This window comes from Scyliorhinus canicula, chromosome 2 (assembly GCF_902713615.1).
Source record: "Scyliorhinus canicula chromosome 2, sScyCan1.1, whole genome shotgun sequence".
NCBI lineage: Eukaryota > Metazoa > Chordata > Chondrichthyes > Carcharhiniformes > Scyliorhinidae > Scyliorhinus > Scyliorhinus canicula.
In genome coordinates, this window is record NC_052147.1 from 230,009,379 (window position 1) to 230,033,466 (window position 24,088).

General features: G+C 50.1%; 1 protein-coding gene across 6 annotated transcripts in view; it reads left to right on the forward strand.

Annotated features, from left to right (window-relative positions):
- The window catches only part of b3galt1b (UDP-Gal:betaGlcNAc beta 1,3-galactosyltransferase, polypeptide 1b), a 170,834-nt gene that overhangs the window by 113,053 nt on the left and 33,693 nt on the right, over window positions 1-24,088 (forward strand). For 4 of the 6 annotated variants that reach the window (XM_038789736.1, XM_038789735.1, XM_038789734.1 and 1 more), the window contains one exon: window positions 13,859-13,999. The exons of the other annotated variants lie outside the window; for them this stretch is intronic. The gene's annotated coding sequence lies outside the window, so the exon portion shown is untranslated. The remainder of the gene's footprint in view (window positions 1-13,858; window positions 14,000-24,088) is intronic. 6 annotated transcript variants of the gene reach the window in all.

A 24,088-nucleotide genomic window follows, 5' to 3' on the forward strand; every position in this document is an offset into this window, starting at 1 on the left:
AGGGTTAAAGGCAGGATTCTTGGAAGTGTGGAGGAACAGAGGCATCTTGGGGTCCACGTACATAGATCCCTCAAAGTTGCCACCCAGTTTGATAGGGTTGTTAAGAAGGCGTATGGTGTGTTGGCTTTCATTAACAGGGGGATTAAGTTTAAGAGCTGCGAGGTTTTGCTGCAGCTTTATAAGACTCTAGTTAGACCACACTTGGAATATTGTGTTCAGTTCTGGTCGCCTCGTTATAGGCAGGATGTGGATGCTTTGGAGAGGCTACAGAGGAGATTTACCAGGATGCTGCCTGGACTGGAGAGCATGGCTTATGAAGAAAGGTTGAGGGAGCTAGGGCTTTTCTCACTGGAGCGAAGAAGGCAGAGAGGTAACTGATAGAGGTGTACAAGGTGATGAGAGGCGTGGATAGCCAGAGACTTTTCCCCAGGGTGGAAATGGCTTTCACGAGGGGACATAATTTTAAGGTGATTGGAGGAAGGTATAGGGGAGATGTCAGAGGTAGGTTCTTTACACAGAGAGTGGTGGGTGTGTGGAATGCACTGCCAGCAGAGGTGGTGGAGTCAGAGTCATTAGGGACATTTAAGCGACTCTTAGACAGGCACATGGACAGCAGTAAATTGAAGGGGTGTAGGATAAGTTGATCTTAGATTGGGATAAATGGTCGGCACAACATAGTGGGCTGAAGGGCCTGTACTGTGCTCTACTCTTCTATGTTCTATGTTCTAGCTTCTTTCCCGCTGTTACTAAACTAAACGACCCTCTTATGGATTGACCTCATTAACACCGCACCCCTGTATGCTTCACCCGATGCCGGTGTTTATGTAATTAAATTGTGTACCTGATGTTACCTATTATATATTTTCTTTCATTTTCTTTTCTTTTCATGTACTTAATGATCTGTTGAGCTGCTCGCAGAAAAATACTTTTCACTGTAGCTCGGTACATGTGACAATAAACAAATCCAATCCAATCCTTGTTTTCTGGATGGCGAGTGGAAGGCCCATTTTCTCACTTGCCCTGAGCGAGCACGCACACATTTATTTTCTGCATACAGAAGTCCAATGACTTTTTGAAGAATAAAGGGATTAAGGGTTATGGTGTTCGGGCCGGAAAGTGGAGCTGAGTCCACAAAAGATCAGCCATGATCTAATTGAATGGCGGAGCAGGCTCGAGGGGCCAGATGGCCTACTCCTGCTCCTAATTCTTATGTTCTTATGACTAATGTTTGGAGTGATTTGGTTTTGAATTGACGACGGCATAGATTGAACAGCCAACTTCTGTGGAGCTAAAGGTGAAAGGCCAGAATCGTCACCGATCCTGAAATCTCTATCCAAGGAAAGTTGGATGGTTTTCTTTTTGTTCTACCTAGAGATCTTGTAAGAGTTGACTGCCATCGTTGGTCACCCTGTTCACTTTGGCACTGTGCTTTTTGTTTGACTCATCCTTCAAGAAGAAGCTTTCCATTGCCTCTTCGATGGGTTAGAAAGCTCTTGGCAGTTGTTTTGTTGACAAAATCTGAGGGCATGAAATGTCAGTGCAATGTGCCTCTCAAACTAATGACTCACTAGCTGCATCAAATTCTTTGGACAGTTCCTCTTCTTGGGATTCAAGTAATTCCACCACATCAGCCTCATCTACTTCATCAAAGCCAGCTTCTCTTACAAAAATGGCAATTTCGCTCTGAACCTCAGGGACAACATCATGAGGCCCTCTGTGGCCGCTGACACACTCATGGCCATGCTTTACACCATCAACATCCTGGGGGTTACCATTGATCAGAAACTACTGAACTAGCTATATTAATACTGTGGCTACCAGGGCAGGTCAAAGGCTAGGAAGCCTACGGCAAGTAACTCACCTCCTGACCCCCCCCCCCCCCCCCCCCCAGCCTGTCCACCATCTACAAGGCAGAAGTCAAGAGTGTAATAGAGTACTCACCACTTGCCTAGATGATTGCAGCTCCAACAGTACTCAAGAAGCTCGACACCATCTCAGACAAAGCGGCCCGCTTGATTGCTCCTCCTTCCACAAACATTCAAACCCTCCACCACTGACGAACAGTGGCAACCATGAGTACCATCTACAAATGGCACTGCAGTAACTCACCAAGATTCCTCGGATAGTACCTTCCAAACCCACTACCATCTGAAAGGACAAGAGAAACAGATACCTGGGAACCCCACCACCTGGAGGTTCCTCTCCAAGTAACTCACCACCCTGACTTGGAAATATATCGCTGTTCCATCACTGTCACTGGGCAACATCCTGAAACTCCCTCCCTAACAGCACAGTGGGTATATCTACACCTCAAGAACTGCAGCAGTTCAAGAAGGCAACTCACCACCATTTTCTGAAGGGCAACTAGGAATGGGCACTAAATGCTGGACTAACCACATCCCATAAATGAATTTTTAAAAAACACACCATTCAGACACAACAATGTAACTTTTTCCCATGATTCAGTGATACTATTGAAACCTTTCAGGATGTTATAGGCATACCAAACGTTCCTGACCCTTGGTGCATTCTCACCATCTGTTGCCTTGATGAGCTTGATGAAGGTATGGTGTAGATAGCAAGCCTTCAATGTTGCTATAGCTTCATAGGCTCTAACAATGAATTCATGTTAGGTGGCAGGAAACCCACCTTTACATTTTCATTCAAGTCATCAAGATCACAGCATTGCCTGTGGCATTATCCAAGAGGAGTAGTATCTAAAAGGCGATATTTTCTCTGGCAGAATATTCCCTTGGAGCAGGGATGGTGTACAGAGAGGGAAATATTGTTGGAAGAGTGATCCTTTAATCGAGGCTTTCTTATATGAACGCCAAATGATGCACGGATGTTCCTTGGAATAACCATTCAAAGCTCTTGGTGTCTTGCACTGGTACACCACTGAGGGCTTAAACTTGAAATCCCATCCACTGTACCCACCACACAAGGCAACGAGGCAGTCTTTGGCAGGTATAATTTAGGCGCTGCCTTCTCCTGTTCGGAGATGTGGGGCGCGATTCTCCACACCCGCGGAAAATCGCGAAGTTGGCCGTGAAAACGGCCGACTTTTGCGACGGCCCGACACGGCCCATTTCCCGAGGTATTCACGTCCGGGAAATGGGCTAGGATCGGGGCCGCGTCAATCACGTGTGCGATGACGCCGGAACGCGGCGACGCTACGAACATGCCCACGTGACGCCGCCCGACGCTGTAAAAGGGCGCGGGCGAGCACAGAAACTAGTCCAGGGTGTCGGAGCTCAGGAGAGCAGCCCCGCGATTCGTTGAGGCTGACGTGGAGATGCTGCTCGAATCAATCGAGCAGAGGAGGGGCATCATCTGCCCGCATAGAGGGCATCGCCACCCTGCCAGCGCGGTGCGTCAGGCCTGGCGTGAGGTGGCTGCTGCCGTCAGTGCTGTGGGGCAGACCCCTCGCTCTGCAGACCAATGTCGGAAGAAGATGCACGACCTCACCAGGGCTGCCAGGGTAAGTGCCAAGAGGGTGCCCCCTCCCCCCCCCCCCGGCACGGGGGGTGGAGGGGGATTGGGGCAGAGTGAGTTGAGGGTGGTTCACAAAGTAGTCACAGACCCAGCGTTCTGGCCCCCGTGGAGAGATGCAATGGTCTTATTACAACTTGACCCCCAAACTGTGCCAGTATCTGAACGGACTGCTGATACCTGCCGTATTGTAATGATATACCTATGCCCCCTCCCCCAACAGGACAAGACCGTTCACAACACCCGTGAGCGGAACAAGACTGGAGGTTGTTCGCCCATCCTGCACCCCCTCAACATGTTTGAGCAGAGGGCACTGGACCTTGTTGGGGGATCTGCCACCCGGGATATCGCGCAATGCGAGGTTGGCGGAGCTCAACAAGTGAGACAACCCTGCATGACAAACAACCCCCCCCTCCCCCATCCTCTGTCCCTTCACACTCTGCCCACTGGAACACCTCCCCCATCCTCTGTCCCTTCACACACCCTGCCCACTTGGACACCTCCCCCATCCTCTATCCCTTCACACCCTGCCCACTTGGACACCTCCCCCATCCTCTGTCCCTTCACACACCCTGTCCACTTGGACACCTCCCCCATCCTCTGTCCCTTCACACACCCTGCCCACTTGGACACCTCCCCCATCCTCTGTCCCTTCACACACCCTGCCCACTTCGACACCTGCCCCATCCTCTGTCCCTTCACACCCTGCCCACTGGGACCGTCCAGCGCCCGGCCGAGCGAATCTAAATAACCCGTTTCATTCTCTTCCCTAGGACGTGATGCAGAACGATCAGGGCGTCTGCCTCCAGGCAGACACAGGCATCTGCCCGCACCTCACCCAGGGCCGCACAAGAGATGGTGCCCGATCAGCGGGGAGTCCCATCCTCCCCAACTGAATCTGTGGAGCAGGACGCCCAGAGGGCGGCGACAGAGCAAGAGAGAGAAATGGCCCGCGAACGCCCTGCGGCCTCTCAGCGGGCCGATGACATAGAGGAGGCGTCAACCCAAGACGACCTCGAGCTTGCGGCACAGCTATCTCCCGCACCATCCACCATCCCAGAGACACTCACCCCGGTTGGGCTATTTAGTGATGAGGCTCCTGGGTCACAGTCTGGGTCTCACATTACAGCTGAGCAGGTACAGCAGGTGGAGGTCGGAGCAGCCGAGGGCCCGGACTGGCGGAGGCCAGGCCAGGCCCAGCATGCAGCTGGCTCCCAGACGTTTTCCGAGTTCCTGGACTTTCTCAACCCACCCGCACAGCCGATGCATCAAGAAACCCAGGGAAACAATGACGGGATGAGGGCTGTCTTCCAGACTCTGCAGACGCTGTTAGAGGAGTCGAACCGCGTCCACGAGCAGGGAGTGGTGCCGCTCATGGCAGCAACCCAGGCCGACACTGCACGGGTGGCATCCGCGGTGGAGGCAATGGGTCAGGTTATGCAAGGCTTTGGGCTTAATGTGCACACGTCATCCTCGGCCCTGGACAGGGTTGCCCTCTCACAGGCAGCAATGCGCCAGAGCCAACACGACATTGCCGGCGCGCTGTGGGCCTTGGCCGAGTCTCAGCAGGTCATGGCCCAGTCACAACACGCCATGGCAGTCGATGGCACAGTCCCAGCAGTCAGTCGCGGAGAGCATCAACCGCCTGACACATGTGCTGGATGGTGTCGTGCACTCACAGGTTGTGATCGCACAGTCCCTGGCGGGAATGCCTAACTCCCTGGACTCCGTCTCTGCAAACCTTCGGATCTTGGTGGATACCGTTGCAGGCCTCCAGGACTGGCAGCGCCAGGTGTCGGTGGCGCGACGGGGCACCTCCCCGCTCGCATCTCTGTCCCAAAGTGAGGCCCGGGGGCCACCGGGCTCCCCGAGGGAGGAGGAGGTTTCAGGGCCCGTCCCATTAACTCCATCACGGGACGTCCCGGAATTCTCGGCCTCCCCCCGTCCCATCCCTGGTGCATCGGGTGGGCAGCAGGCAGAGCAGGGTGGCACAACGTCACCCGAGACGCCCGCAGAGCAGCCTGGCCCATCAAGGCCGGGTCGCCCCAGGAAACGCTTGCCGGAGGAGAAACAAGTCGAAGGGGGCGATTCGCAGCAGTCCTCCTCCACTCCTGCTGTATCATCTGGGGAATCACTTAGACGTAGTGGTGGGGCCCGTAAGGCAACAAAGAGAGTCACTGAGTAAGTTGGCACGGGTGAAGGGCACAGTTTAGTTGTGGGGGCTAGGGCACCTGTAAATTTTTGTTCACATTAAACGCACTGTTCCACCTTACTTGTAAAACCGTGTGATTGTTCCACTGCCACAGGAATCGTGATGGTGACCGAGTGTCGCTGGGGTTGACGAGCGATGAAACTTCGGTGCCGGGTGTGCAGTCCCTTCCCCCCCACCCCCTCCCACAGCTGGCCCACGCGGGCACGTGATGGAGTGTCCGTGACGATCTCAGCGGCCACCAAGGTGGATGGTTCAGCTATTGCCATGGGTCAGACTCTCTCTAACGATTCTGAGCTCACAGCTCTTCGCAGAGCGGCCTGTCATCATTCCACATGGCACTGATCACACCCGCTGACACAGCCATCAATGTTGTGCCATACCGTCTGCACCCAGTGGTAAGGGTGATGTCGAAGTGGAGCAGTGTACAGTGAGGGGGGGGGGGGGGGGGGGGGGGGGGTTTGTGGTGGTGGCAGTTGTGTGTTGACCCTCTGCACGACTAGCGATGCAGGTGGTGGTTTGGTGTTCAGCGGGGACGTCGCATACGACGCGTGAACCGTGCTGCCACCAAGGCGTCGCGTGCCCGCCGTCCTCGCCGGGTCCGTCGTGCTGCCTCCTGGACATCACCAGCACCAGGGTCGTGTCTGCATGCTGCGCCCGCCACTCCGCCAGCCTCCTCCTCCTCCCTCTCCTCCTCCTCCTCCTCCTCCTCCTCCTCCTCCTCCCCCTCCTCCTCCTCTGTGCTGGCACCACTGCCACTTGCTTCTCCCTCCGCCTCCTGCAGCAGGTCATCTCCCTTCTGCATCGCGATGTTGTGCAGCGCACAGCAGACCACAACAATGCGAGCGACCCTGTCGGGTTGGTACTGCAGGGCCCCTCCGGAGCGGTCCAGGCACCTGAATCTCATCTTCAGGAGGCCAAGGCAGCGCTCCACCACACCCCTGGTTGCTGCATGGGCCTCGTTGTATCGGGTTTCCGCATTGGTCTGAGGCCTCCGTATAGGCGTCATCAGCCAAGACCTCAGCGGATAACCCCTGTTGCCTAGCAACCAGCCCCTCAGCCGGGGGGGACGTCCCTCAAACATCGCAGGGATGAACGACTGCGCCAGTATGTAGGAGTCATGCACACTCCCTGGGAACCTTGCACAGACGTTCATGATCCTCATGTGGGGGTCGCATACCACCTGGATATTCATGGAGTATGTCCCCCTCCTGTTTGTGAACACGTCCCTGTCCCCTGCAGGCGGGCGCATGGGGACGTGAACACAATCGATTGCCCCCTGCTCCATCGGTATCCCGGCCACGCTGGCAAATCCACGAGCTCGTGAGTCTTGAGTTGCTTGGTCCTCGGGAAAGGTGATGTAGCGATCGGCGATGGCATAGAGGGCGTCGGTCACATCCCGGATACTCCTGTGCACCGATGACTGGGAGGTCCCGGAGAGGTCCCCGCTCGGAGACTGGAAGGAGCCGGTCGCATAGAAGTTATGAGCGACCGTCACCTTAATGGCAACCGGGATCGCGTGTCCTCCCCCCGTTCCACAGGGGCGAGGTGCGCCACGAGGTGACAGATATGTATCACCGTCCGCCTACTCAGCCGGAGACTCCTCCTGCAGGTGATGTCCGTCATTGTTAGGAAAGAGATCCGGGCACGGTACACCCTCGGCCTTGGTCGTCGCCTCTGGCGCCGTGGCTGCACCCTCACTCTCTCCTCCTCCCCCTCCTCCTCCTCCTCCCCCCCATGCTGCTCGACGACTGGCAACTCCTCGGCCCTTCCCTCTGCTGCTGCAGCTGGCCCTGCATCCACTGCGGATTGTGGCTGTGGATGCTGCTGCATCTCCAAATGCAGTGCAGCGGCCCCAACCACTGCGCATAACATTGCCCTTCTGTTCGCAGACATTGTGCTAACCTACAGAAGGGTGGTGGGGGGCAGAGAAACGGGACATGTTAGACGGACATGTTAGACGGAGGTTAGTCGACACCTCGGCAGCCGCCTGCCACGGGATACCTGTGTGTCCAGGTGGCCTGGTCGCGCTGCTGACACGCGGGCAGCCTAACCCCTGGTCACTTTCTGCATCCAACGGGCAGTTAACTACGTCCTCTTCACCGGTGCGTCTGTGGCCTGTGGCCGTAAGCCACAGGGGAACCAGCGGCCGTGTCCTCGTGAGCGGCACGCCATGGCATGGTGGCAGACATTTTGTAACCGGGGTTGGACGGGTCACTCGCTCACTCTCTCCCTACCCCCCCCCCACTCCCACTCCCCCCCCCCGTCTCCCCCACTCCCCCCTCAGTCTCCTCCATCTCCCCCACTCCCCCCCTCAGTCTCCCCCACTCCCCCCTCAGTCTCCCCCACTACCCCCCTCAGTCTCCCCCACTCCCCCCTCCGTCTCCCCCACTCCGCCCTCCATCTCCCCACTCCCCCCTCAGTCTCCCCCACTCCCCCCCGCTCTGGACCCCCCTCCCGTTCTCGGGGATGCCTTCCCCGTTGTGGCCAGACTCCAGCAGTGCGCTGAGCGGTGCGCTCACCTAATCGAAGCTCTCGTCAGCCAGCACGACTGGTTGACGAACTTGAAAAGCAGGTGTGTTGGCCGGCGTGAAAACAGTGCGTGATGACGTCGGGACTTCGGCCCATCCGGGCCAGAGAATAGCGGGGGGCCAATAAGTCGCGATTCTGGTCGTGCCGGGGGCGCGTTCGAGGCCTTTGCCGGGAATCCCGACGTGTAGTTTGTGCGGGGTTCGGAGAATAGCGGGAGGGCGTCGGACCTGCGTCGCCGTGAAAGTTTTTGCGGCCCGCTATTCTCCAAACCGGCGTGAGTGCGGAGAATTGCGCCCGTGTTTTCTCTGTGGCATATGTTTCCAATGAAACCCATTTCATCAATGTTAATAACAAGTTTTGGTAGGTTTCTTCAATGATTCTCTTCATATAGGCAGGGAATTCATTAGCTGTTTCAGTATCAACACCAGCCGTTCGCCAGTTACTTAAATACTATACAAATATAAATGTCTCTTGAAACACTAAACTAACCACAATCAGCACTGAATCTTCAGATCCGTGAACTCTCACCCTGCCTATTCTATAAATCACCGTGCAAGCTTTTAGTTTTTGCTTGGATGATCATCAAAAGAAGAGGCACCTTTCTCTGGTTTTAATAATAATAATAATCACTTATTGTCACAAGTAGGTTTCAATGAAGTTACTATGAAAAGCCCCTAGTCGCTACATTCTGGCGCTTGTTTGGGGAGGCCGGTACGGGTTTTGATCTTTGATTCAGACTGCCAAGACTTAAACCATATATTCCACGATGCTGCTTCTACTCTGACTTATCTTGGCAGCACTTAAAAGATGTCTGTATATTTTGTTTGATTTTTCCAGCATTGCAATGGATTGATGTCACTGTCATCGGGGTTAATCCAAGCATTGCACCAATATCAACTGCTCGATCTCTGGCGTCAAATCATTTAATAATCACGGAAGACATTTCTATGTGACAGTTTTTCTTGTCTTCTTAACAGCAGCAGATGCTGGGCATTTTTTAAAAATAAATTTAAATTACCCAATTATTTTTTTTCCGATACGGGGCGTGGCCAATCCACCTACCCTGTACATCTTTGGGTTGTGGGGGTGAGACCACGCAGACACGGGGAGAATGTGCAAACTCCACACGGACAGTGACCCGGGCAGGAATTCAACCCGGGTTCTCGGTGCCGTGAAGCAGCAGTGCTAACCACAGCACCACCGTGCCGTTCTACATGCTGTGCATTTTTGACTATGACGAAGAGTGATTCCAAGTTATTGGTGCACTTTGGAAACAATCTTAAATGACTTCTAAGAGGCCTCTCCGTTTCCACCTGATGCAAAGTTGAGCAAGTGCCAAACTCGGAGCACCAAAATTAATCAGAAGATCGCAGAGTCAGGACATGCTTCCTCTTTCCTCCTGAAAGGTTGTATAATTTTTGCCAAAAAATGCCTTGAACCAAGGACAGTACTGCAGCTCCCAGCAAAGGCCTCTCTTACAGACTTTAGAATGGCTTTTATGCCTCGATCCTGTTGCAAGGTTGAACAAAGGCTCCAAAATTATCCAGAGGATTGCAGAGTCAGGCTCCTGATGGGTTAGTACTGCTCCCTCTATCTCTCATCCAGACAAGCCCCTAAGTCAAGGAAATCAATTTCCCCTGCGGAGTCTGCACGTCCTCCCCGTGTGTGCGTGGGTTTCCTCCGGGTGCTCCAGTTTCCTCCCGCAGTCCAAAGATGTGCGGGTTAGGTGGATTGGCCATGCTAAATTGCCCATAGTGTCCTAAAAAGTAAGGTGGGGGTTGTTGGGTTACGGGTATACGTTGGATACGTGGGTTTGCGTAGCGTGATCATTGCTCGGCACAACATCGAGGGCCGAAGGGCCTGTTCTGTGCTGTACTGTTCTATGTTCTATGTTCTAAATGCCTCTCTCATCAACTTTAAAATGGTCTCAATACTCCACTGCAGCCACATCTGGGGCTCCAAAATTTTTTTAAAACATTGCAGAGTTGGGAACTGCACTGGTACTGCACATAAATGAGCAGGAGGAAAAGGTTTTTCTTCATACAGCACTACTGCAGTTCTCCGCAAAAGCCAGTGTTGCCTCGCGTGCAATCGAACAACTCCCTTCACACTCACTCCCAGATGGGGGCCGATCAGGTCACATGACACTATGTCAGGCCCAGTGCAATACAATGTTAATGTGAAAGTCGCAATGTTCAGCATGCATGCTGGCTCCTTTACATCTATGATTATAAAGCAGATACATGTTAAATGAAACAACTTCAAGTGGAAACTTAATGTAATAGGAATCAATTAGAACTGACAAGATGATACGACCATAGAATTAGGAACAGGACATTTGCCATTTCAAGCCTGCTCCGCAGTTCAATAAGATGAAGGCTTATCTGATTATGGCCTTAATTCCACTTTCCAACCTACCCCTGATAACCTTTAACTCCTTTGTCAGTCAAAAACTATCCACCTCTGCCGTAAAAATATTTAGTGATCTTGCCTTCACCACTCTTGTGGGAGAAAAGTGTTCCAAAGATTCATGACACTTCAGGGAAAAAACAGCTCTGATCTCCATTTTAAATGGGAGACACCCTGGGCTGGATTCTCCGCTGGCGGAATTCGCCATTGCGCCGGCAACGCACCCACGCCCACAGGATTCCCAGCGGTGTGAAGTGGCCACAATGGGAAGTCTCATTGTAAGGTGGTGGGAACGGAGAATCCCACTGCCGGCAAGGGTGCACCGCCCAGGAAAATGAGGCCGGCGGACCGGGGATTGCCGCCTCTCATTTTTAAACATTGTCTCCTAGTTCTAGTCTCCCCCACAAGAGGAAACCTCCTTTCAACATCCATCCTGGCAATATGAAGCTAATGAATTGTATCGTCCTTTAAAATGGAGTGCAGATTTTTTAGCTCTGTCAGTCACAGTTCTTAAAGAAATATGGATTAATGATGCAGTGATTCTTTTTAATTTATTGTCTTCATTTTCTTTAAAGCATGAACATTTTACATTGAAGGACATGTGTTGCACAATTATGACCCCCAACTGCACAGAAGGACAGACTTTAATTTGTTCTGAAGACAGAAAATGACTGGCCATCGTAGAAATGACCTGCCAGACCAATTCTAAATCATTCTTTATTAGTGTCGCAAGTAGGCTTATATTAACACTGCAATGAAGTTACTGTGAAAATCCCCGAGTCGCCACATTCCGGCGCCTGTTCGGGTACACAGAGGGAGAATTCAAAATGTCCAATTCACCTAACAGCACGTCTTTTGGGACTTGTGGAGGAAACCTGATCACCCGGAGGAAACCCACGCAGACACGGGGAGAACGTGCAGACTCCGCACGGACAGTGACCCAAGACGGAAATTGAACCTGGGACCCTGGCGCTGTGAAGCAACAGTGCTAACCACTGTGCTACGTGCCTCCCTCGGGTTGTAACGTAATAAAAATAATGGAGGCTGCCACAAAATAATGAAACAAGTGAAAGTGAAACTGTACTCAGAGACTATCTGCAAGAAGCACCATTTGAGGAAAGCTGTTAATACTGTAATACCAGGGGACCAGAAGATATTCAAAGCATTGGAGCATCAAAACTTTTCTGCCTTGAGTAATTTTGAGGGTTTCAGTACATGTTCCTTTGTGTAAGGGAATATGATCTATTGGAGGAGATGTTAAACCAAGTCCCCATCTGCCTGCTTGGTGGATGTAAAAGACCCATGGCATTATATTCAAGGAGAGCAGGGGAGTTCTCCCTGCTGTACTGGCTAATGTTTATCTCTCCATCTACATCACAGTGATAGTTTATCTGGTTCGTTATCACATTGCTGTTCTGGATGTTTGTTGTTCCCACATTCGCTTAAATGAGTCTTAAGATTCAAGAAATCTAGTGAGAACAACATTTATACATGAGGGTGCATATAGATGAAGATTTGTTAATTTAGCCCATCTCTAAAGGGTATGCTTTATTTTTAATTATCTTAACATATATTTTTATGTATTTTCAATTTACATTCACTGAAAATATTATCAGTTAATGAAAAATATTGTTCCAGTAAGTTAGAAGAAGCTAAATCACAACACTCTGCTTCTGGAAATGTATATCAAACCATAGAACCTGACTTATGGAGATAATCTTTCTGTCCACAAGGGAAAGAACAAACCTTTTTATCATATTGTAAGAATTCTTTTAAAAATAAATTTAGAGTACCCAATTCATTTTTCCAATTAAGGGGCAATTTAGCGTGGCCAATCCACCTAACCTGCACATCTTTGGGTTGTGGGGGCGAAACCCACGCAAACACGGGGAGAATGTGCAAACTCCACACGGACAGTGACCCAGAGCCGGGATGAACCTGGGACCTCGGCGCTGTGAGGCTGCAGTGCTAACCACTGCGCCACCATGTTGCCCACATTGTAAGAATTATGATGGGAGATGGTACCATGGTGGTGAGATCATTGGACATGTAATCCTGAGACCCATGATAACGCTTGGGGATATGGGTTGAATGCACCTGGTGGAATTTAAATTCATAAATCTGGAATATAAAGCTAGCCTCAATAATGATGACCATGAAACTATCATTGATTTTTGCGAAATCCCATTTAGCTCATCATGCACTTTAGGGGAGGAAATCTGACTTTCTTACCTGGTCTGGCCTACATGTGACTCTGGGTCCACAGCAATGTGGTTGACTCTCAACTGTCATCTGAATTGGCTTTGCAAGCCACTCAGTTCAAGGGCAAAAAGGGATGGTCAACAAATGCTGGCCTTGCCAGTAAACCCACTTCCCATGAAAGAATAAATAAAATTCCATTGAATGATTTTACATGTGAACGTCCTACAATATGAGTAATTGCATCCTCACTAGAAATTAAGGCTGCCTATTTTTTAAAGTCATAATTGGGGAAGGAAATTAAATGTGAGGTTGTATAAATTCACCCTAATCCAATTGACTGTGAAAATGTAATTTCAGACAATACATTAAATTGCACTTTTATTGATCACAACTAATTCTATAACATCCAGCTTTTTAACATTTTTCATATATAAACTTGATGGCACAGTTATTAGCATTGCTGCCTCACAGTGCCAGGACGCAGATTCGATTCCAGCCTTGAGTGACTGTCAGTGGAGTTTCTGCATTCTCCCCGTGACTGCGTGGGTGTCCTCCGGGTGCTCCAGTTTCCCCGCACAGTCCAAAGATGTGCAGTTTAGAAGGATTGGCCATGATAAATTGCCCCTTTGTGGCCAAAGATGTGTAGGTTAGGTGAGGTTACGGGGGGGGGGGGGGGGGGGGGGGGGGGGGGTTGTTGTGGGTATAGGTAGGGTACTCTTCAGGAAAAATGCAAGAATGCCCAAATCCAATTATCACAATTGATACAACAATAGAAAAGAGTGCTGATTGGTTAGCAAGTTGAATCCGGTCATTTGAAATTTGCCATTCGTGCATTTGTCATGAAGAGTGCAAGACAAAAAACATTGGCAACCTATTTTTCAGGAATACTCAGAATGTTAAGCTCTCTTGGTAAAGAATTTAGACTGTGAAGGTTGTTCTTTAAATTCCACTTTAAATAAAGCATTTAATTTAGATGTGCAGATTGTTTGCTCAAATTATTGTTTCTTCAAACAGTCAGGAGTTATCAGAACCTGCTCATAAACCTTGTCATAATTGGAGTCAGCTGAAAAACTGGATTTCTATGCTACTTCCAGACTGAAGGATATGATCTGAATCATGAATTCTTTATGAGGAAAGTCTGAAGCCAAAGTTAAGGTAAAAAATGTCATGCTTACATATATTTATTTGCATGATCGCAGATCTCCCATGGTGTTGCACACATTGTATAATAGTTGTCTAAGGTCTAGCATTTTATGGGCATGGTTCATAGAATCCCTACAGTGCAGAAGGTGGCCATTCAGCCCATCGAACCTGCATCGACCTTCCGAAAGAGCACCTTCCTAGGCCAACTCCATCCCATTCCCACCTATCCTTTTGGACACTAAGGGACAATTTAGCATGGCCAATTAACCTAACCTGCACATCTTTGGACTGTGGAAGGAACCATAGTACCCATAGGAAACCCACGCAGACATGGGGAGAACTCCACACACACACGACAGTCACCCAAAGTCAGAATTGAACCCGGGTCTCTGGTGCTGTGAGGCAGCAGTGCTAACCACTGTGCCACTGGACAACTCCGGTATTATCAGAGAAACTAGCTTCACAGCACTGAGGCAGTCCAGGAATCCCGAAGCACTGGAAAGGCACAAGCAGTGTTTTGAAGAATTTCCTAAGACCTCAAAACACTAAAATGAAAGGTTCTTTAGGTCTGGTATCAATTGGAGGAGAATCTTGGGGTGCACCAACGTCCCCACATCCCTCCCTGCACATTCAACCCCCTCCATGATTCTTACCTGCCTAACTATTGGGTGCAGGTCCTGGGTTGGCAGTAACAGCGAGTCTGGTTCATGTGATGGAAGATGATGACAACCCACTCCATGATGAGCTCTGGTGCTCCGCATAGTGTGACAACGTGTGGGTTCTGCGCAAAGTAGCACTTCCTACCATACACCTAGGTGATCATTGCACACAAGCTCACCATTCCATCACATGGTCCACCAAACCTTTGGGGTGGCGGAGGTGGGGACGGGGTGGGGGAAGGGGTCTGTGGTGGAGAGAGATTGGAGTGGGGTGTTGAGCGGTAGCTGAACTGAGGGCCAAGGTCCATGCACACCTCAAACAGCGCCCCCCCCCGACGCCTCGAGTCTCTGTTGACATTGCTGCTGCCGCAGCCTGGCCTGCCAGCAGCACCACCAAAGCAGGTTCCGCGGGATCCAAACTATTGTCCATACTGCTCAATAACTGTCAGGAATTGGAGAGGGTGTAAGACTGACAGGGTCTTCCACCCGGGTTCCCCCTGTCCCCCTCCATTGCTCTCCTCCACACCCGGCACACCCTGCCCACGTACACCCAGATGCGGCGGGGGCCCCTGTCACTCAAGCGCGTGATTGAAATGCACTTAGCTCTCTTTGATGTGGTCAGTGTTTGTACACATTGGTGTTTTGCCACCTAGAGTCACCCATGCATGAAAGTAGATGAATGAATCAAGGCTGCAGATAGTTTGTGGAAGCTGTCAATCACCGCCCACTACTAGAAAGTTGAATTGCAGGGTTGAAAACACAGGTCACAGGTGTTCTCCATCCAGGAATGGGCACATGGAGCTTCCAGGTAAATGTTACAGCTGTAATTTGTTTCACTGCCCCTGTTTGGACTGCTCTCTAACTTCCAGACTGCGTTCTCTTTTTTGGGGTGGGGGAGAGCCTGGAGGTCCCTCTAGTCAAGGGTCCCTGTGTGGGGTCCCTAGAGTTAGGGGTCTCTTTGGGGGTCCCTCTAATGAGGGGGTTCTTGTGGGGCGTTCCTTCTGTGAGGGGATCACGGGTCCCCTATTCATGGAGTTCCTGGGGAGATCTCCTATTAAGCGGGTTTCTGTGGGATCTTTCTCTAGTTAGGAGGTCCCCGAGGTGGGGGGGTTGGGGGGATCCTTCAGTTAGGGAGTGCCGCAGGGGCGGGGGTTTTTCTTATTCATGGGGTTCCTGTGGGGGGGGTCCCATCAGTTAGTGGCTCCTGGGGAGGGTCTCCCTATTCATGGGTTCCCGGGGGGATCTCCATATTCACGGAGACCAGGGGGTCTACCTATTCATGGGCTCCCCGGGCGGGGTCTCCCTATTAAGGGGGTCACGGGGAGGGCGGGGAGGGGGTCTAGTAGAGGAGGGGTTAGCAGGTAGTGCATTGTTGGAGAGGAAGGTGGCCTTTGGATGGACCTTGGGGGCAACTTCCCTCAGGGGTTAACCCCTTGGCCCACTGCGAGGTCTATCATATGAAGGTTGCACTGGTAAATGCCAAAAGTGGTCACCGCCCATGTGATTCCCGGCCAGGGGGCCAGAGAATCATGGGAGGGTGGAGACTCTGGTGCCGGGCACGCTAAATGGATGTCATTAAGACCCATTTGCCGTCATTTACATCCTCCTGTTGGCATGCGATTGTGAACCTCAATCCCAGCGGTGGCGGGTGGTCAGAGCATTGTGTTTGACGATCCTGATTTTCCTCCGATGCTCGATTCTCTGTACCATTGCGAAATGTGCTTCGGGCGTCATGGGACGGAGAATCCAGCTCAACGTCTTTAGAACATAAAATCCTTATAGTGCAGAAGGAGGCCATTCAGACCATCGAGTCTGCACTGACCCTTCAAATGAACATTCCACCCATTTACACTTCCCCGCCCAGCCCACCCTATACCCACGACTATAGGGATCAGTCCTGGGACCCTTGTTTGCTATATACATTAAAGACTTGTATGTGAATGTAGAAGATACAATTAGTATGTTTACAGATGATAGAAAAATTGGTGGTGTTGTTGATAGTGAGGAGGGTAGCTGATGTTGATTAGCTGGTAATTTGGGCAGAGCGGTGGCAGATGGAAACAGCTTAGGGTGATGTGAGCAGAGTCCAATGACTTGTGCACTTTGAGCTGTGTTTTTTCCAGAAGCAATTTATTTTCTAGTGTTTCAGCTGTTTCACAACGTGGAGAATCTGTATTCTTCCATCGTTTCTTAAAGCAAAATACAAAATAAGTTTGTTCCATAATTTACTTTTCACAACTAGAGTTAAAATCACCCAGTATTATGCTGTTCCTTGCCATATTTTTCTGAATTGTCTGCAACTTTCCCTGTTCAGGGAGCAGCACGGTGGCACAGTGGTTAGCACTGCTGTCTCACAGCACCGAGGACCTGGGTTTAATCCTGGCCTCAGGTCACTGTCTGTGTGGAGTTTGCACATTCTCCCCATGTCTGCATGGTCTCACAATCCAAAACGATGTTCGGGGTAGGTGGAATGGCCACGGTAAATTGCCCCTTAATTGGAAATAAAGAATTGGGCACTCTAAATTTATTATTAAAAATAAAATAAAACCTTTCCGGTTCATCTTGTTGGTGGTCTGTAAAAGACACTGGGAGTTACACATTTTCCTGTTCTTTAACTCTCTCCATGTAACGTCTGTCTTCAGGAACTTGTTTAGTTTCCTAAAACGAGACGTTAATAAATTCTCGAGGATCTCACGTTCAAGATCTGCAACACACTCGAAAGATGCATTATGCACGAAGGATGATGGTTAGTGCAGAAACAGCCAGACCTCAAATAAAACTCAACATAGAATGAAAGCTGTTATTATTTAAAGATTGTAATCCAGAATTTATTGTCAATGAGTATTCGAGCCCTTTAATTGGATTACTTCTTTGAAATGACTGCAGTCTTTTCTATTTAGAGCGGACAAAAATTAGTGGCACATTTTGCCCAGATGTTTCATGTTGCGGTGCAGTTACTCTCATCTAATTTTACTTTAGACCAATAGAACTACTTAGCTGTTGGAGTCCTGTGGCACGATTCTCCGCTGCCCAGGCCGGGTGGGAGAATGGCGGGAGGGCCGCTCTGGCCCCTCTGCGATTCTCCCACCCCCCCCCCCCCCCAAAATGTTTTTCACGGCGACCCGCGATTCTCCGGCCCGGATGGGCCGAGCGGCCTGCCGTTCCCGACCTGTTCACGCCGGCGGCAACCACACCTGGTCCCTGCCGGCATGAACAGCGCGCAAAAGGTGAGTTTGAGGCCTGTGGGGGGGCGGAGAGGGGATCGAGCACCACGGCCGTGCTCGGGAGGGGACTGGCCCGCGATCGGTGCCCACCAATCGTCGGGCCGGCGTCTCCAAGAGACGCACTCTTTCCCGTCCGCTGCCCCACAAGATCAAGCCGCTATGTCTTGCGGGGCAGCGGAGGGGAAGACGGCAACCACGCATGCGCGGGTTGGTGCCGGCCAACCTGCGCATGCGCGGCTGACGTCATTAGGCGCCGCCGGCCGCGTCATTCTCGGCACGCCGAGATTTACGAAACGCTGCTCTTAGCCCCCTCGGTGGGGGGGGGGAATAGGGGGCGAGGAGCGGCGGGTTTCACGACGGCATCTGGCGTTGCGGAGAATTCCGCCCCGATTGCTCTTTGCAATCTTAATGTTTTTATTGCATAAAATTGCTTGCACTTAATATGTTCAAAATTTGTGTAAAGCACAAGAAAGTGCTCTTTTTTTGTTTTCAATACGTTTACAATGGCGCATGCAGAAAAGAAAAGATATCGGGAGGGATTCTCTAATCCCGCGGTAGAGTGTTCACGCCATCATAAACGCAATCACGTTTTACGACGGTGTGAACAGGCCCACCCGACGATTAATTCTGGCCAGCAAAAGGGGCCAGAACGGCACTGGAGCGGTTCATGCCGCTCCAGCTGCTGATCCCGGCGCGAACTGGGCGCCGTGAGATACGCGCATGTGCAGTGGCACCGGCGCCAACGCGCACATGCAAGTGGCACCAACGTGCACATGCGCAGTGCCTTCCTTCAACGCGCCGGCCCCGACGCAACATGGCGCAGGGCTACAGGGGCCGGTGCAGAAGAAACGAGGTCCCCAGCCTGAGAAGCCAGCCCGCCGATCGGTGGCCCATGATCGCGGACCAGGCCACATCGGAGGGCCCCTTGGGGTCGGATCCCCCTCCCTCCCTCCCCACAGGCCGCCCCACCGACCCTTCGACGCCGAGTTCCCTTCGGCTGAGAGCAGGTGTGGACGGCGACGGCAGGACTCGACGTTTTCACAATGGCCATTCGGGCTGAGAATCAGCGGGCCAGCCATGTTGAGCGGCCCCCGACCGGCGCCGCGCCAACCACGCTGGTGCCAATAGCGCCGATTCGGTGGAGAATCGCATGCTGGCATCAGAGAAGCTTGGCGCGATTCGTGACGGTCGCGGGGATTCTCCGGCCCGGCCCCTGGCTGAGAGAATCCGACTCATCATCTCAGTTAATTATATACCAATGACCCACAAATGCAAATGCAATTCTGGGTCATGTCTGTATTTTGTAACATGTAGCCTTTTCCCAAAAGAATATTAGAAAGAAAACATGCTGATGATAGGAACACGCAAAAACATTTTTGTGACCCATGTGTCCAAATGTGGCAGCCACCTTCTGTCGTGTGTGAACATGCAGCACACTGATAACTTATGTGATTAATATCCCTCTCTATTTGTTGTATGCTGTATTCCTGGGGTCATCGTGCTAACAGCCCTGGTAAACATGGATGTGTGCTGATTTGGAGAACAGATGAACAGTTGCTAGTGAGGTGTCTCTTGTTCCTCGAGAAAGTTGCACCACACACACTGCAGTGGTAGTTTGTAAGGGTGGAATGTTAAATAGTCAAAAGTGTGAGTATATTCGGTTTGGCAATTTCAGGTAGCTGAGCCAATCCTTGCTCATACTACTACATGGTGCAGGTTACAGATAAGAGAGTGTTGATTCTTTCTTTCACCGTCATCTGATGCCCCAGCAATCATTTATGCTGTTTCGAAAGTTCTGCCGTTCTCTTAGCATCTCATGCTAACATCGCCGAAGGGAAAATCTTGTAATAATGCTGGTCTGCCTCTGCACCTCACTTCTGTCATTTTATACATCCCGGTGATTTTTTTTTTAAATTCATTTTTCTGAGATGTGGGCTTCACTGGCTAGGCCAGAATTTGTTGCCAATCCCTAGTTGCCCTTGAGAAGGTGGCGGTGAGCTGCCTTCTGGAACCGCGGACGTCCATGTGATGTAGATACATCCACTGTGCTATTAGGGAGGGAATTTGAGCCCATGACAGTGAAGGAACGGCAATATATTTCCAAGTCAGAGTGGTGAGTGCCATGGTGGGGAACCTCCAAGTAGTGGTGTCCCCATGTATCTGCTGCCCTTCTCCTTCTCGATGATAGTGGTCGCGGGTTTGGAAGACGCTGTCTATGCAGCCTCGGTGAGTTCCTGCACTGTATTTGTAGATGGTGTACACGACTGCTACTGTGCGTCGGTGCTGGAGGAAGTGAATGTTTGTGGAAGGGATGCCAATCAAGCGGGCTGCTTCATCCTGGATGGTGTCGAGCTTCTTGAGTGTTGTTGGAGCTGCACTCGTCCAAGCAAGTTATTTTGATGCTGCATATTTTTGGTAATGCTTATGATTGTGTATGGAAGTGCTAATAATTTACTGAAATGGGTTAATCTCACATTTTAGAATAAGATCAGCAACATGTACTAGATGCGCTCATCTTCTCAATGAACACCTCTATGCCTCGATGGCATTATGAGCCCTGATCTCGATCAATGGAGAAGTCTGTTTTCTACAGTAAAAGTGAAAGAACCTCGGGTGGCTTTCTAATTATTTTCCTTTGTTGTCACAGTGCGGATGCAATTCTGGGTCACAGATAACATGTATTAAAGTCTTTGCCGTTCCTGATCCGAGGAACTTGTTTTTAATACACCAGTGTGTCGGGTAAGGGCAGATTAATCAGATGCCTGCTGTTTCACCATCATCATTTCAAATGAAGATGTGCATTTGCCTAATATTCTTACTCTTTCTATCTGAAGTCATAATTGATGAGTTACATAAATAGAAATGATTATCTGTTTATGGGGGAGGGATGAGTGACGTACAGAAATAATGAGTGAAATTTTCCCAAAAAATGACTAAGTGTCATTTCAGATGAGAAAATCGATGCGAATTGCGGCGGCTGTTCTGACACGGTTCCCATCATGACCTTCTCCCACTTAGTCATTTTTTTGGAGGGGGGAATGGTATGCCCAGCACTGAGAATGGGGGGGGGGGCTAAATACATCAGCAAGCCTGGCTCCTCAGAGTGTCGCCCCGATCTCAAATGACAGTTTAGTCTACTGCCCCCTCCCTCCAACATTGCCAGCATCGGGGCTTCAGTGTGGCTTGATAGCACTGTCAACAATCCCTTCCGTCACTTTCCGAATGATTGAGAGTAACTGATGGGAAACTAATTGGCACGGTTTTGACCTGCTTTTTGTGGACAGGACATATCTGGACAGTTTTCCACATTGCCGGCCAGAAGCCAGTGCTGTAGCTGTACTGAAAGAGTTTGGCTAAGGGCACCTCTAGTACAAGAATAGAAGTACTATTGCCAGAATGTTGTCAGGACCCATACCTTTTCCAATATCCAGTGTCTTCAGCCGTTTCTTAATATCACATGGAGTGAATTAAATTGGCTGAATAGTGGCATCTGTGGTTCTGGAGACCTCAGGAGGCGCCAAGGTTGACCATCCATATCATATCCACATACTATATATTACTAATGGTTTTCCAATCTTCTGGTACCTTTACAGAATCTACGGAATTTTTGAAGATTACAACCTATGGGCCAGGTGCTGGCAAGTGGGATTGGTGTAGATGCAATGTAGTTTTATCAGTGCAAACTCGATGGGCCGAAGGGCATCTTCTGTACTGTTTGATTCTGTGACTCTAAACTATCTCTGCAACCATTCTATTAAGACCCATAAGATGCAATACATCAGGTCCAGGGGGCTTATCAGCCTACAGTCCCACTTGTGTGCCTACTAAATTTCCTCCAATAAAAATTGTGTTAAGATCCTCACTCTTTCCCCCACTCCTGATTCCCTGCTATTATTGGGATGTTTTTAGTGTATTCCACAATGCAGACCAATGTAAAATATTTGCTCACAGTCTCTCCCATTTCCTCGTTTCCCATTATTAATTCCTCAGTCACAGTCCTCAAAGGGACTAACTAGCTATTTCCTTCCTTTTTATATACTTGTAGAAGCTCTTTACTGACACTTGCTTCATGATAAGATGGTAGACATCGCAGGCTGCTTAACTTGCCCTTTCTCTTCAGAGGTCAAACCGTAACTGCCTGAGTTCAGGTCCACAGGGTAATATTACATTCTGGCAACTTGGGGGGAATCATATGACATACCTCCTACCACTGCTAGATGTTGGACAAAGGTTCTATTTTCCCAGGGCTAGAATCTTGAGGTGTTTAATAGCAGCCAGGATTCCTTTTGTTCTTGGAGATATCGGTTTCAGGTTGACTAAACCATGCCCCTGGTTGAAAGCCATTGTGTGTTGGAACAGGTAACGTTTAGCCCACCAGCACCAGATTAAAGACTAGAAGTTGCAAACAGCTGTGTTGTTTATAGCTGACTGTGGCAGACAGCTAATCTGCGAAACCATTGTGCTGACTTGACTGGAATGTTTAAAACATGCAATGTGTGTTACGTTCCAGGGCATTTGAGGTGTTAGCTTTTATTTCCTTTCAAACTGCTCATAAACTTCCAGAAGACAGTACAAGACCAGTTGGAACCATCTTGTCAGCCCGGCAGTTGTCCATGTTGAAAAACAGAGAAAAATAATAATTTTAGAATGTAATCCGGCTGACGGAGATATGACATATTTTTTCCCTTCTTGTTTCAACCACCAATAAATCCTGTCTGATGACACACTTCCAGATCTAAAAATAGCTTGTTTGGGGGATGGTTTCACAATGTATTTTTCAAACATATCATCCCAATACTTTCCATTATATCATTCTTAGTCTACCTTTACAATTTGATTTGTCCAGTCTATATGAATTTTAAAATCTCCCAAAGTTATAGCAGAATCTTTCTTGCAAGCTTCTATTATTTCTTGATTTGTCCTCTGTCCTACAGTGTATAACTATTGTTCGCATTCCTGTAGCCTGCTCACATCAGTGATTTCTTTTTCCCTTGCTATTTTTTATCTCCACCCAAACTGATTCTATGGGCGAGATTTAACGGCCTTGCCACGTCCGACTTGGTGTCAGGACAAAGCCGTTAAATCTAGAGAGAGGCATCTCGCGAGATTTGAAATGCTCTAAACACCTTGTGAGATTTCACAGAGTCTTGTAAGACATCGCAATCTGGATCTTGTGCTCACTAGGCGAGATGTAAATACGCGTTGACGGGATTCTCCTGGCGCCTGGGACCGTGCCTAGGCGACCTCACCAGGGTGCCATTTGGTACTGGTTTCCACAAACGTGGACCAATCATAATGGCACCTGGGCAGGGGGGGTGGTTACTCCAAGGCAATTGGAGACAGGGCAGGATGGTACACTGGTACTCCCTCTTGCTCCCAGGCACCTTGGCACTGACAGTCTGGAATTCTGGGAGTGCCACCGAGGCACCATGGCAGTGTCATTCTGGCTCAGGGACGCTGCCAGAGCGGCAGTGCCAGGATGCCTGGGTGCTAGGTTGGCACTGCCAAGGATTAGGCCCGAGGGGGCTTACAGGGTAGAAGGGGGGGGTGGTGTTCCTGGGGGGCCTCCCTGAGGTTGTGGGGTCAAAATGCAAGGGAGGGGAGCTGAAAGGAGGTAAAGATCTGGGCAGCCAGACAAAATGGCGCCCCAATCTGCGAGGAGTCTTTCCTGCCTGGCTTGCCAGCAGGAAATTACTCTCGGTGCAGCCTCGGCAGAGAAAAACACACTGAGGCCAAAGAATAGCGGCAAAATGCTGTTGAATAGCCGGATGTTGCCCGGCACTGCAGCTGCCAAGAAATACCCGGCTAAATGTGGCCAAAACCAGACATAAATTTTTTCCAGATAAATCGTTCCCTATATCTTCATCTTGTGAGCTAAAATTCTTTCTTACTACTACACTGATCTCATCTTTTTAGTCTTTCCAAAGGAATTAAAGTTATTTATTACAATGCCTGCAAACAAAGGCTGAAAAGGCTGTAAGAAGGCACAGGGAGGACAAATGTCCAAGTTTGGGAGAAGAATGGCCGTCAAAAAGGGGTTAATAAAAGGCCGCTGGTGAGTGGAAAAGTCAGCGCAGGAACTGCAAGGAAAGTGGAGGCTGGAGCACCAGGGAGGCTGCATCACTCACAGCAGAAGAAATGACCACAGTGATGGCCGTGAAACTTGAAAAACAGTTCACAAAGCATGGAAGCGATGAAGAAGGAGATTGGGGCAGTAC